The sequence below is a fragment of the Marmota monax genome, unplaced genomic scaffold (assembly GCF_021218885.2).
Source record: "Marmota monax isolate L192 unplaced genomic scaffold, Marmota_monax_Labrador192_F-V1.1 WCK01_AAM20220418_F8-fsc00035, whole genome shotgun sequence".
NCBI lineage: Eukaryota > Metazoa > Chordata > Mammalia > Rodentia > Sciuridae > Marmota > Marmota monax.
Genome location: NW_026691961.1, coordinates 3,564,417 through 3,578,665, shown reverse-complemented (window position 1 = coordinate 3,578,665; position 14,249 = coordinate 3,564,417).

Below are 14,249 nucleotides of genomic sequence, written 5' to 3'. Positions count from 1 at the left end.
AGATGACCTTCCACCGCCTCCCCAGCCTGCCCTCTTTGCTCATCCGTAACCTTGACCCCTGACCGTCAGAACTTCACTCATGGCCAGACGCAGTGGAGCTTGCCTGGAATCCCAGCGGCTCGGGAGGCTGAGGCAGGAGGATCGTGAGTTCAAATCAGCCTCAGCATAAGCGAGGCCCTAAGCCACTCAGTGAGGCCCTGTCTCTAAATAAATACAGAATAGGGCTGGGGACATGGCTCAGTGGTCGAGTGCCCCGAGTTCAATCCCTGGTACCAAAAATAAACTTGACTCTTGCGGTGTCCCACGGGCTGGGCCGGTGGCAGGAGAATCTAGTACCATAATTGATGCCGGTGTGTTTTAGAATCGAACTTACCTGCTTTACGTCTCGGTGGCAGTGCACGGTTCTATTTCTCTATCAAAGAGAAGAGCCTCACGGAGGCAGGAATCACCAGTCTTTGCACATTGACGTATATTCCTCAAGACCCTATTTATATGGACGAATGGAGGGAGAAGAATTGGAAATGGGTGACGGACAGTAGTATCACGGCCTCCTCCGATGACGTTTTGTGGGTTCCAGGTAGGCCCACGGTCAGCCACTGGACCTGCTGTGCTGCACAGAGGGGCCGGGGACCCCTCCTGAGTCGACTTCTCACTCTAAAGGACATTGGGACTTTGCCAAGCCCACCAAGCAACAGAATGGAGTGACCGAGGGTGGTTGCCAATCATGATGATTGGCGTGGGTTGGGAGGGGCAGGGGTGGTCCTGATGGCCTACACACCATCACAGGCAGGTGCAGGGGCCGGAGGCCAGGCTGCATGGCCTCGGGAACGCTGCTGGACCTTCCTTGCTTATCAGCCTGCAGCCACAAGGGAGCCAGCCCCCTGCAACTGAGGAGCAGGGACCAAAGGGACAATGTTGGGAAGCAGCAGCGTTTCTCCAAGTGTGGTCCCCGGGCCACCAGCATCACCCAAGAAAGAACGTGCTAGAGGGGAAATGACCCTCGTGTCCCTCCACAGACACTGAAGCAAAAACCCTGGTGATCTTCTGATTCCCATTAGGGTAATTATGATAGTAAAATCGCTTTCTCGTGAAGGATGGATTGAAATAATAAATGAAATTTGTTTGGCATTAATACATTTGCAGGCAATAAGCTAGGCACTTTTAAAAAAATTATTTGTTAGAATAAGATGGAGTACATCTTATTCTAGTCAGGATCCCAGTCTGTGGTTGTAGGTGATGTGGGGATTCATTGTGGTGTATTTGTACATAAGCAGAGGACAGTTATGTCCGATTCACTTACTGGCTTTCCTATCCCCCCCCTTCCCTTCATTCGCCTTTGTCTAATCCACAGAACTTCTATTCTTCACCTCCCACTCCTCCTTGTTGTGTGTTAGTATCCACATATTACAGAGAACATTCAACCTTTGTTTTTCGGGGCATTAGCTTATTTCACTTAGCATGATAGTCTCCAAATGCATCCATTGGCAAAAGTCATAGTCATTCTTTTTTATGACTGAGTAATATTCCATTATGTATATATACCACAGTTTCTTTATCCACTCATTCATTGAAGGGCGCCTAGGTTGGTTCCATAGCTTAGCTGTTGTGAATGGAGCTGTGATAAACATTGATGTGGCTGCATCAGTGTGGTGTCCTGATTTTAAGTCCTTTGGATAAATATTGAGGAGTGGTGTAACCAAGTAAAATGGTGGTTCCATTCCAAATATTCTGAGGCATCTCCATACTGCTTTCCAGAGTGCTTGCCCTAATTTGCAGTCCCACCAGCAATGTATGAGTGTGCCTTTTCCCCCACATCCTCGCCAACATTTATTGTTACTTGTATTCTTGATAATTGCCATTCTGACTGGAGTGAAATGGAATCTCAGTGTACTTTTAATTTGCATTTCTCTAATTTCTAGAGATGTTGAACATTTCTTTCATGTTTTTGTTCACCATCTGTATTTCTTCTTCTGTAAAGTACCTGTTCAGTTCCTTTGCCCATTTACTGACTATTTTTGTTTTTTGTTTGTTTTTGGTTTGGGGTTTTTGTTTTGTTTTGTTTTTTGAGTTCTTTGTATATCCTGGAAATTAAATAAGCTAGACTTTTTTAAATTTATTTTTTAGGTTTTTTTTAATGGACACAATATCTTTATTTTTATGTGGTGCTGAGGATTGAACCCAGGGCCTCACACATGCTAGGTGAGTGCTCTACCACTGAGCCACAACCTCAGCCCCAAGCTAGACATTTTTTACATGCATGAATTTAGCTAATTTTGATAATTGACTCTAAGGTTGATTTTATTACTATTCCCAATTTACAGATGATGAAACTGAGTCTCCTGTGAATCCAAATTTGCTCAAGTTCATATAAGCAATAAGGGCCAATTTAGCATTCAAACACAAGGTAAGCAGCAGCCCTGAAAACCAAAATTAGTCTTTGAAACTTCAGTTTTAGTCTTTCCAAAAGAGTAAAGAGAAAATTGCTGTTACCAAAAATATAAATGATGTAATCAAGGGTTTTGTGAATTTTGAAAAAGTTTTTAAATAGCATTCTGCGTTTGATAACCAAGAGTATGTCTTCACCAACCAGCAACGGAGAAGAGCATCTTCAATCAACGTGTATCAACAGTGGCATTTGGGCCACCCCATCCCGGAATAATGAAGAAAGCCACTAAATTTTTCATTAAAGGAGAGGGATAATTTATCTCAAGAAAAGGATATTTCCACTTACTAATACACGGATAGAGTGAGAAAATTCATCCTCTAGAGCATAAAAAAATAGTTGGCATTCAAATCATGAGAGGAAAATGGCTGAAGTCAACAACATTGGTAAACTTCAGTTCTTATTCTTGGTCAAATTCATCATCTTCCTGGTATAGGAGTCACAAGTAGCTGCAGTGTGGTTTTATGTCTATTTTGTTTTAGTTTCTATTTATTTCAGTAGGTTTGTAGAAGAGTTCGATTTCATTTTCTTCTGATACGTTAAAGCTATTTCTGAAAAGTTGAAGTTATTCTTCTCCGCGAGCTCTCCTCCTTTTTCGGGACTGAAATTTATCTTACAGTAAATAATCATAATAATGCCTTCAATAAATCAGCCAAGCTCAATCAAGAACGTGGACGAGGTAACTTTCATAGCCTGTTACCTGGATCACAAAATTTTACAATCTTTTTAAGGGGGGAAAAATCAAATCTAATATATATAAAAGTCGCTCAACATCTCCAATTAGACAAAGAAATAAAACCCAAAATAAAGGAGATCATTTTTTTCCCAACAAAGATGAAAGTATTGATGGAGTTGTAGAAAATATTCCATCTATAGACAATTAGGCAACATCTATCGTTACCCCAGGGCCCCAGAAGGAAATGCTGATCATTGACTGAGCAAATTGATTTAGCCAATAATGCAATGGCAGAACTGAGTCAGTCTTCTTTAATAGTCACGCCTTGAGCTGGGGCTGTAGCTCAGGGGTAGAGCACTTGCCTAGCATGCATGAGGCCCTGGGTTCCGTCCCTAGTACTGCAGAAAGAATTTTAAAAGCAAAGAAAAGAAAATCCATGCCTTGTCTCCATCAAGTCACTGATGTCTGTCCAAACACCCAAAATGCACCTGTCGCTCTGCTGATCTCTAAACTGGAAGCTTCAGGAGTCCTGTGAAGCTACCTTGGTCCTCGCCTTCAGCACCTTGGACAGCGCTCTGCGAATTCAATCACCGCCCAGGGAAGATGGGGATATAGACCAGCCACTCGTGGACTCCAAGAATCTGCCTTACTTGCTGTGTGATCTTTAGCAAATCACTGCATATCTCTGAGCTCTCAATTTCCCAGCAGAAAAATGAGTATCATGCAAATATTATATGCCATGAGTCATACACAGGCAGACTGTCTCCTCCAGAGCCTTTTCTTCCATCCAGTGGTCTAGAATTTTCCCTCCCTTCAAAACTCCATACGTATCACACGTGGGCCTCGTTGTTATCTCAGTTTCCATGTGATCTGATATTCAGTCTTGACCTAGCCTGCTTGGTCCTTGAAGGCAGGGTCACCCTCCATATCCTTGGGCACAGGAGAGCCCAGATCTGGTGTTATATTCCTAGTAAGTTCCTGCTAGTGGAATAACTCAAACCACTCTTTCCCCTCTTGCCAGCAGCCATCAGTTAAATAAACTTAAGATGACCCCTTCTCCACCATCCAACCTTCCCCTCCTCTTGTCCAGCCACACCTGGCCCCTTTGGTCTTCCTCAAACACATCAGAGACATCTACCTCGAGAACTCTGCACTCCCTGGTTTTGCTTTCTGGAATGTTCTTCCCACGTATTTCCACCTGGCTCACTCTCATGCCTCTGAGTCCTCATTCAAAACTCCCCTTCTCAGGTGTGTGTGTGGGGGGGGGACCAGGAGCAGGAGGAGGGGAGGGAAAGGGGAATAGTAGGGATTGGTGTGGACTGATTGTGTGTCACACTAGGTGTGTACAGATATGGAACAAGGAACCCTGCATCCTGTACAAGCGGAGTGCACCATTAAAACATGGGGACAGCCCCTGACCTCCTGCTTAAACTAGAAGCTTCTCTCCCTCCCTCCCCCCTCCTCCCCCCTCTCTCCCCTTTATCTTGTCTCTCTCCCTTGATCAATTTTCTTCATGGAATCATCATCAACACATGATAGACTTTCCTCTTTTTTTTCTTCTCTTTTTTTTGCAGTACTGAGGCAAGCACTCTACCACTGAGCTATGCTCCCAGGATTCTTTAAAAGTCTTATTTTAAGACAGGGTCTCACTAAGTTGTCCAGACTGGCCTCCAACTTGTGGTCCTCCCACCTCAGCCTCCCACATAGCTGGGATCAGTGGCCTGCACCACGGTACCCCACTGTACTTTCCCTTTTTATGTTGGGCAACGTACATCTCTCTTCATCAGAATAGAAACTAAAAACAAACCAGAACCAGGAGCCCGATTCTCCAGGGCTGGGACTTTTGCTTTTTGTGTTCCGTATTCTGTCCCCAGCAGAGAGGACAGGACGAGGGATGCAGGAGTTGCCCAGTAAATACATGTTAAGTATCTCTGACCCTTGCTGGGCCTTGCCTCTTTGTGTGGCAGAAATTCTGCAAAGAAAACATAAGTTCTCTTCTGCTTTCTGAGTCCTATAAGTTACGAAGGAGGAGGAGGAGGAGGAGAAGGAGAAGGAGGAGGAGGAGGAGGAGGAGGAGAAGGAGAAGGAGGAGGAGGAGGAGGAGGAGAAGGAGGAGGAGGGGGAGGAGGAGGAGGAGGGGGAGGAGGAGGAGGAGAAGGAGGAGGAGGGGGGAGGAGGAGGAGGAGGAGGGGGAGGAGGAAAGGAGAAGGAGGAGGAGGAGGAGGAGAAGAAGGAGGGGGAGAAGGAGGAGGGGGGGAGGAGGAGGAAGGGGAGGGGGAAGGGGAGAAGGAGGGGGAGGGGGAGGGGGAGGGGGAGGAGAAGAAACTCATCCCTGGGCTTTCTCCAACCCAGAAGTTACCAGAAAGTCCATCTTCCCCCTGAGCAGATTCAGGCTTTCAGGGGGCTTTTCCTGTGGGCCAGGAGTGCCATTTAACAGAGAGGTGCCATTTAACTACTTGGAGGACAAGTAGGCTTCCCCGGAGGGGGCGAGGCCAGCCTGAGCAACACAGTTCTCCTCTGCCAGGTGGGAGTCCGCGTCTCCAAAAGAAAAACAGTCTGGAAAATGACCAGGCCCGTGGTTCAAAGACCATTATCCCAGCAGGACAAAGTTCCATCCAGCAATTAGCCTTCCCATCTTTCCCCCTGCGGAGCAGAGACAAAGGCCCAAAGCCGGCCGCCCAGGCTGGACCGTGCCCTGCACTTGGCCTTTCTCGGTTTAAAGGAACGAGCTGGACACTTCCTTTTCCCAGCCAACCATAAAAGTACCTTTAATTTGCAGCTTGGTGCCTGCTTTACCTCGGAGCTGTCTGGGGCTTTACAGAGCTCTTCTGCCTCCTTGTCCCCAGGGTTCATGGAAGGTGAATGGAGGCTCAGTCCAAAGGACATCTGTATCCTCAGGAGAGGAGAGACCGTGACAGCCAGCGACCTGCTCTACCTGATGTCTGGGGGGACTCTCCTTCCCCCTCCACCCAGCAGATCCCGGGGTCTGCATTCAATATGGCAGAGAAGGAGGAGAGCTGGGTGGGGTCCCAGCCACTGGGCACGCTGATTATCGTGCAAGGCAGATGGGCAGAAGGGGGGACAGCCAGAATTCAACCTCGGGCCCTGAGGACCCCTGCTCGGCGTCACCTCCCCTTTCGTCTCTGAATCTGGTTCTCCCTTCCCTTCCCCAAATTTTGGTTCCTCTTCTTTCAAATGAGGACCTCTCTTTTTTTCAAATGATGTAAACAATTTTTTTGACCAAACAACATCTTCTCCTTCGATATCACCTGAAACGGTCACCGTCACTACTGGGCATCGAGCTTCCGATTTAAAAGGCAAGTGTGAACACGGTCTTTCCCAGACTCCATGTATACAGATCTTCACCATAGCACGAGCGCAGTGGTGCACGCCTGTCATCCCAGCAGCTCTGGAGGCTGAGGCAGGAGGACCACAAGTTCAAAGCCAACCTCAGCAAAAGTGAGGCCCTGAGCAAATCAGGGAGAGCCTGTCTCTAAATAAAATACAAAATAGGGCTGGGGATGGGGCTCAGTGGTCGAGTGCTCCTGAGTTCAATCCCTGGTACAAAAAAAAAAAATCATATGTTAGACAAAGCAGGTCCAAGGAGATGCGGTCTAAAGCAGAGGAAGACCATGTCAGCCTCAGAGAAGTTGCACAGCTCAGAAAAGCTTCACAAAAGGGCCGGAGCAGCCAGGGGTGCAGAAAGCAGACCGTGACACATTCTGCTCTAATCACAATGCTGCCATTTTCTGGTTTAATTAGAATCAGATAGTGTGCAATATAATCATCACCTGATAACACAATTCCTTCAAACATGGAAGAATAATATCCAAGTGGCTGAAGCATGAACATGATTCACCTCAAGCAAGAGGGAGAAATTGTATTATCAAAATGCCTCCAGATCCACTAATTAATTTGCTATATTATGCATGACAAGAAACAGCCTAGAACCGAAAAAGAAAAAGAAAAGCTTGGGTTTTTTTTTCTGAATTAGGGAAGTGGCGATGGATGTGTGCTTCCCCATAATTCATTTCTGCAGCAGGTTCATTATTTGTTCAAGGATTGGCTGAAAGAAAAGTCCCCAGGGTACAGCAATGAGCTGGTGGCGTCTGTGTACTTACCCAGTTAGCAGATGTCAGAATCACTCAGCAAAACCGCCCGTTCCCTTCACGGAGGGAGCTCCTCTCCCTGCAGAGGCCCTCATCTGCACCCCGCTCTACAGACCCAAGAAGCAGGCAAATTAGCCGACGTGTCCCTGGGCCAAGTCATCAGTACAAGTTGATAGAGTCTTCAACTCCATTCCGCTCCCTTGTCTCTCTTAAATTACTGGACTTCTAATGAAGGCAATCAAAACAACGTCAAGTTCCTTCTTAATTGAATTAATTATTTTTTTAATTGAAAAATGAAACGGCCCCTATTTATCACACACAACACGACGCTCTGAAGTCGATGCATTGGGCAATGGCTAAGCCCAGCTAATTAGCATAGACATTCCCTCACGTCATTATCTTTTTGCTTTTGTGATGCCAACACATAAGGTCTACTCCAGTGTTTCAAGAATGCATCGTTATTAACTGCTCTCACCAGATGGTACGAGACAGCTCTTGAACTTGGCTGAAGTCTTCTGTACTTTATCCATCCCTCCTCAATAGCCAGCCCCGCGTGCCAGGTAACTACCCCACTGCTCTCTGCAGACAGAACCCAGGGGTGACTAACCGCTGAGCCACATCCCCAGTCCTTTTTATTTTTTTGAGACAGGGTCTCACTAATTTGCTTAAGACCCTGCTAAGTTGCTGAGGCTGGCCTCAAATTTGTGATCCTCCTGTCTCAGCCTCTCAAGTTATTAGGATTACAGGAGTACAGCACACAGTACCCAGTGGGTAGTTTGGAGTTTTCTGTTTCTTTGTTTTTAGGAACCTCCATACTGTTTTCCATATGGCTATGATTTACATTTCTACCTATGTAATTGTTCAAATTTCTCCACAATGTGACCAACCCCTGTTAGCTTCCTTCTTTTTTATCATAGACATTCTAGCAGGTAATGCCAAGCTCTTATTAACTACCTTCAAGGGACCAACCCTCACAAAGTGGAAAATGTAATTATATCTTTCAATCTGCATATTGATAACAATTTGGATTAAGATAATTCGTGTATAGGCTCAAATTATTTATCTATAGACTTTCCAGATGGTGGTTAAGACTTTAAACCCTGAAGTTAGACAGACCTGGACTCAGATCTTGGCTCTGCTGCTCCATGATCTTGGTTAAGTCTCTTGGTCTCTCTGATCTTTGGCTTTCTCTTCTATACTCAGTGAGTGTAATGACTACATCTACCACACTAGTCGGGTAGCACTCACTGAGGGTATTGTGGAGTAACTGGCCATCTTCTCAGTCTGCCACGTTGCTGCTTCTGCCACTTGAGACCTAGGTAAGAGGCCAGTAAGTGAGCACAGCTCACCCCTGTTGGAGACTCCACTAGTACTGTCGTGCTGCAGGAAGGGAAGAAGTTCTCCCCCTTGGTTTGCCACAGGTCAACAGATACCATTTGGAGAATTTGCAGGAGATCCATGTATAATAGAAAGACAATCAAGGAAAATGAACCTCACAGCTAGAAAGATGTTATATTTTAATCAAACTACACTAATAACGACATTAAGTGTAAATGGTCTAAATACACACATTAAAAGACAAGAGATCGGTTTTTACAAAACAAGATCAAGCTATGGTCGCCCATAAGGAACCCACTCTAAACACTAAGCAGTCGTTAGGTTAAATGTAAAAGCATGAAAAACTACACACCATGCTAACACTGTTTAAAACCACATATTAATTAAAATAATAGTTTTGAATGACTAATACCAAAGTATATGTCAGAATGAGAAATATTATCAGAAAGACTTTGCACAATGATTGAAGGAATCAATTTACCAGGAAGGCTGAACCATCCAAAATGTATATGTACACACAAAAGAGCCTTAAAAGTAACGTTGAGGGGCATCAATAAAACAGTGCTAAGTGGGAACACTGTACCATTAAATTATTAGGTTGAAAAGCAAGAAAGATCTCAAATCACGACCTGCACATCTACCTTTAAAAAAAAGCAAGAAAATAAAAATAAATTAAAACTCAAGACTAGCAGAAAGAAGAAAGTAATAAAATAATAGCAAATCCGTGAAATGAAAACTGGAAATATACTAAAGAAAAATTAATGAAACCAAAAGTCAGTTCTTTAAAAAAAAAAGCAATGAAGTTAATAAGCCCTTAGTCAGACTGATCAAGAGAAAAGGAGAGAGGATATAAATTATCCATGTCAAGAATTCAAGGGGCTGGGGTTGTGGCTCAGTGGTAGAGCACCTGCCAAGCATGTGTGAGGCCCTGGGTTTGATTCTCAGGACCATATTAAATAAATAAATAAATAAAAGATTTTTTTAAAAAAAGAATTCAAGAGGTGACACCACTACAGATACTACAGACATTCAGATGATAACAAGGAAATATTATCAACAACTTTACATCAATAAACTCAAGAACTTACATAAACTGGACAAATTCCTCAAAAAACACAAGTTTACAAGACGCACTCAAGAAGAAATAAAAGATCAGAATGCAAAAACCAGTTGTATACTATATACCAACAAAGAACCATCAGAAAAATGAAAAAGACAGTTTCATTCACGATTGCATCAAAAATAATAAATGTTTATGAATAAATCTAACAAAAGGAATGCAAACCCTATATGCTGAGAGAAACAAAAAAAAATAGCAGATAAAAATTTAAAGTCACTAAATACACACCAAGACATTCCATGTTCATGGATTGAAAGATTCAAAATTATTAAAAATAGCCCTTGTCTCCAAGTCGGTCTATAGAAACACCATTCCTATCAGAATCCCAGCATATTTCTAAAAAAAAAAATATTTTTATTGGTGCATCATAATTCTACGTAAGATAATTGTGGCAGTAGTAGTAGGATTCCTGGTTATATATGCATACATTTACACCCAACAGACTTTATTTCAGAAAGCTGATACTAAAATGTATATAAAAAAGCAAAGGACCCAGAAGAGACAAAATAACTTTGAAAAAGAAGAATGTTGGGGGATTTGTACTTCTTGATTTCAAATTTTACATGCACCAAAAGAAACATAGCACTTAGCAAAAACACATGCAAAAGCTGTATGCTAAAAACTACAAACACCGACCTATATAAATGGAAACATAAACTGTGAATATTCAACATTATTAAGTCACCCATTCTCCCAAGTATATATCCAGTCACTGTGATTCCAATAAAACTCTCAGTAGAATGTTTTTGTGGTACCCTACCATCTGATTCTAAAATTTATGTAGAAAGACAAAGGAACTAGAATAGCAAAAATAGTTTTTGAAAAAGATGAACAAAGTTGGAAAACTCATACTACCTGATTTCAAGACTTGCTACAGGAAATCAAGACTCAATGGTGTTGGTGATGATGAGACCAACTCATAGGTCCCTGGAGCAAAATTAAGAACCCAAAAGTAGACCCACACAAACATGGTCAACTTACTTTCCACAAATGTGCAAGAAAAAAAGCAACTCAATGATCCTGGACCAATTATTGGACATCCATATGCAAAAAAAAAAAAAAAAATGAATCCCTCCACCACATAACCTGAAATAATTATTTCCAAATGGATCCTAGACCCAAGTATAAAACTTAAGTTATAAAATATCTAAATAAAGGGGAGAATATTTGTAATCTTCCATTAAGCAGTTTTATATAGTGACACCCAAAGCCTGAACCATGAATTTAAAAAAATAGATAAATTTGACTTGGCCAAAATTCTGCTATTCATAAGACAATGTTAAGGGGGAAAAAAGGCAAGCTACAGACAAGAGGAAATATATCCAAAACACACAGATAGCCAGGCGCAGTGGTGCACACCTGGAATCCCAGAGGCTCGGGAGGTGAGGCAGGAGGATCACAAGTTCAAAGCCAGCCTCAGCAACTTAACGAAGCCCTAAGCAACTCAGCAAGATTCTGTCTCTAAATAAAATACAAATAGGGCTGGGGATGTGGATCAGTGGTCGAGTGCCCCCGAGTTCAATCCCTAGTAACCAAAGAAAGAAAGCACATACATGATTTTTGGACTTACATCCAAAATATATTTAAAAAATTTAAAAGCTAATAATAAAAAATAAGCAACTCAAGGGGAAAAAATTCAAACAGATACTTTACCAAAGAAAGTATGTGCGTGGCCAGTCAGCAGCCCAAACAAGCTCCGCATAATCTGTCACAGAGGATAACGACAGTGAGGCGCCACCACCCAGCTACAAGGATGGGTTTCTCTAGACACTAACAAAACCACCTGTAGGTGAGGATGGGACCCTGCCGTCACTCCCAGACGCTGTGAGAGAGAAGGCAGCGTGGTGCTGCCCTTTGGAAAGAGCATCTTATGAAGTTGAACACGCACTTGCCATACAAAGCAGCGATCCCTCTGCTGGACACTCACCCATGACATAAAAATGTCTGCACAAAATTCTGTGCGCACATCTTCGCCAACTTTTTCATAAACATCCCAAACTTGGAGACTCACGAGTGTCCCTCAGCTGGTAAACAGGTAAACAGACGGGGACACCTGTACAGGGGACCATCACTTAGAATCTCGTGTGGGGATAGAAAAGATCATCAAAGGAAACAGACACTATTACTGTATGTGTAGATGTGACCCATGTGATTCTGCAACATGTGCACTCAGAAAAATGAGGAATTATATCCCATCTCTGTAAGTTATATCAAAGTGCATATGTGCATTCTACTGTCATGTATAACTAATTAAAACAAATTTTTAAAAAATTTAAGATGAATTGTAGTTCTAGACACTAACAACACACAATGGGAAGTTGAATTTAAAAAGAATACCACTATTGCACAGTAGGGGGGTGACTATAGATAATAATAATATACATTTCCAAAAGCTAGATGAAAAGATTTTGAAATTTTCACCATAAGAAATGATAAATGCTTGAGGATTTAGATATGTTTAGCCCAGTGTAAATTTTACACAAGGACTACATGAATCAAAACATTGCATGGTACTCCATTAATATAGATGATTTTTGTGTTTTTATATATCAGTTAAAATATATTTAAATAAAGAGCTTTTTAAAAAAATAACAGAAAGAAAGAAACTCATGCGAGTCTCGATTGCCAAGTGAGAGAAGACCACGTGCTAGATGATTCCATTTAAAGGACATTCTGGGAAAGGCCACCTATGAAGATGGAAATCGGATCAGTGGTCACAGGGGCATCAGGTAGAGAAAGGGGGTGACTATATCTTGACTGTGGTGGTGGATGCATGGCTTATGTATTTGTCTAAATTCACAAAAGAACAAAATTATTTTATCCTTCCCAATCTCACATTTTACTACCATTTACAATGGCACCAAAAGACATGAAATATTATGTATCTTAAAAAGAGCGGATTTTATTGTATTTGAATTACATCCCCATAAAAGGGTGAATTTTACTGTAGGAAACTGTACCTCAATATTATTTTAAAATACGATGTCCATTCCTCATCTTATAAAGCAATATCTAGAGCCACGTCTGGACCATCGTGGCTGCTTCATAGGCATCTGTTGAAGGGACACAGTCGGGATGATTAGGATTGACTCTTGTTACTTCTCAGCACCTCGTTCACCCTTGCTTCCTCGAGGAAGGCCCACCTCCCTGGCCACAGCGTTCAGGCCCATCGTGAGCAGATGACGTGACCCCTCCTCAGGAGTCCCTCCTCAAGATATTGTCCAACGGGAACCGGTAGAAGAAGCTCCTCTTCCTATCTGGTCATAGGATGTGGGCCAGATCAGCTTGGAGCGATGCCTCTTCCAGAAAAGCCGGCCCCAGAACCCGGGGATGATGTCAGAGAGAAAAGCAGAAATGAGAGAGACCAAGAAAGAGTGGCTGGTGGGCTGGGGACATAGCTCAGTTGGTAGAGTGCTTGTCTCGTGTGCACAAGGCCCTGGGTTCAATCCCCAGCACCAGAGGTTGGGTCCCTGGACCTACTTGTCCAAAGGCCAGAACCACCCCTAGCCTTTCATTGGTTTGGTTGCATGGATTGGTGAATGTGACCTCTGTTTAAGTAAAACTAGTTTCTGTTATCTGCCACCAGTGAGTTTTGAAAGTCAGTAATAAAAATGTAGTAATAAGAATAATGGCCAATATTTATTAAATGTTTACTCTCTGCCTGACACTTAATTTGCCTAATTTGATCCTCACATAGCCCTATGAGTTAGAAGCTCCTACCATCCAAATGGTATGGATAGGAAAGACGGAAGGAAAGGAAAAAAAGAAAAGAAAAGAAGAAACTGAGGAAACTTTTATTAAAGAGACAAAATAATTTGTCCAAGATAATACAGTTAATACGTCTTATCTATACAACGTAGATACTATTTGTTTTCTTTAAGCTGTTTAAGGGTGTGTTTTCTGTTGTTATAACAAAATAGCTGAAGCTTGGTAACTTATAAAAAAAAGAAGGTTGTTTAGCTCACAGTTTTGGAGGCTGGAAGTCCACGGTTGTATGAACCCACCATTTTGTTCTCTGGTGAGAAGACCCCTTGTCTGGGTCACGACATGGCAGATGGCATCATGGCAGAAGTGCATATGAAATGGAGAGATCACATAGCAGACCCAAAGCCAGGGAGTGAGGAGGAGCAATCTTGATCTCATCTTAACAACATTCTTGCAGGAACTAACCCCAGTTCCATGAGCACTATGTCAACTTCTCACAGGGCCCTAAATGAACAGCATAACTTGCACTGAGGTCCCACCCCACATTAATCCACCATACTGGGGACAAAACTTCTGACACTATGTGTCAAACCTCTAGAGACAAATCACATACACCCCATAGCAGAGGGCAAACATGCTGAACCCTAAAATTGGTTTAAAGCAGTGGTCCTCCAGTTAGCCTCACCTGGCTCGCTTACAAGACAGTTCCATTGATCAGACCCAAATCAAAATCTCTTGTGCCAAGTCAAAATCCCAAGTGCCAGTACTTCCTGAGATGTCCCCAGGTGACTCCCATGCATGTGCTCAATGTCGAGATGCCCTGATTCAAATATTTAGATTCATCCTTATCCCAATTAC